Source organism: Gossypium hirsutum, chromosome D02 (genome assembly GCF_007990345.1).
Source record: "Gossypium hirsutum isolate 1008001.06 chromosome D02, Gossypium_hirsutum_v2.1, whole genome shotgun sequence".
In the NCBI taxonomy this organism is placed as follows: Eukaryota; Viridiplantae; Streptophyta; class Magnoliopsida; order Malvales; family Malvaceae; genus Gossypium; species Gossypium hirsutum.
Genome location: NC_053438.1, coordinates 29535062 through 29535710, shown reverse-complemented (window position 1 = coordinate 29535710; position 649 = coordinate 29535062). Strand labels below are relative to the sequence as shown.

Here is a 649-nt window from a genome sequence, read left to right as displayed (position 1 = left end):
CATCAAAAACATGTTATTCTCCATAGTATACGCATGCTAGTTCTACAACCTTCATCTCTTGCACTGCAGAGGGTCTTTCTAGAGTTTTAATCATATTTGTTAAAGATGTAATCCCATCAAGTTCCATTGCTCCAGAAACTCTTCTAACGTACCAACTCTTGTAGTGGGGTACTGATAAACATTGGTTGTTATTCTTTCCAAAATTTTGTATGCTTCATCGTAAGATTTGTCAAGCAACATCCCATTTGCAGATGCATCCACCACCATTCGCGTATGAGCATTTAATCCATTATAGAACATTTCGATCTGTGTCCAATGCTGAAAACCATGCATCGGGCATTTTCTAATTAGTTCCTTGAAACACTCCCATGCTTCATATAATGTTTCATCTTCTGATTGCCTAAACGATGTAATGTAGTTCCTAAGCTTGACATTCATGCTGGGAGGATTGTACCTAAGTAGAAATCTCTAACACAGTTCATTCCAAGATGCCACCGTACTTGATGATAACTCATTCAACCACGATCTAGTAATATCTTACAATAAATAAGGGAATAATTTTAATCCAAGGGCATCTTTAGGGACACCCTACTGCCTAAATGAGTCATAGACTTCAAGAAAAAGTCTCAAGTGCAATCTTGGATCTTTA

General features: G+C 37.3%; 1 non-coding gene across 1 annotated transcript; it reads left to right on the top strand.

Annotated features, from left to right (window-relative positions):
* The first annotated feature begins 322 nt into the window (after window positions 1–322).
* On the top strand, window positions 323–429 carry LOC121215226 (small nucleolar RNA R71). The gene has a single exon (XR_005910955.1). It is a non-coding gene; the product is annotated as a small nucleolar RNA R71 (small nucleolar RNA).
* Window positions 430–649: the final 220 nt, after the last annotated feature.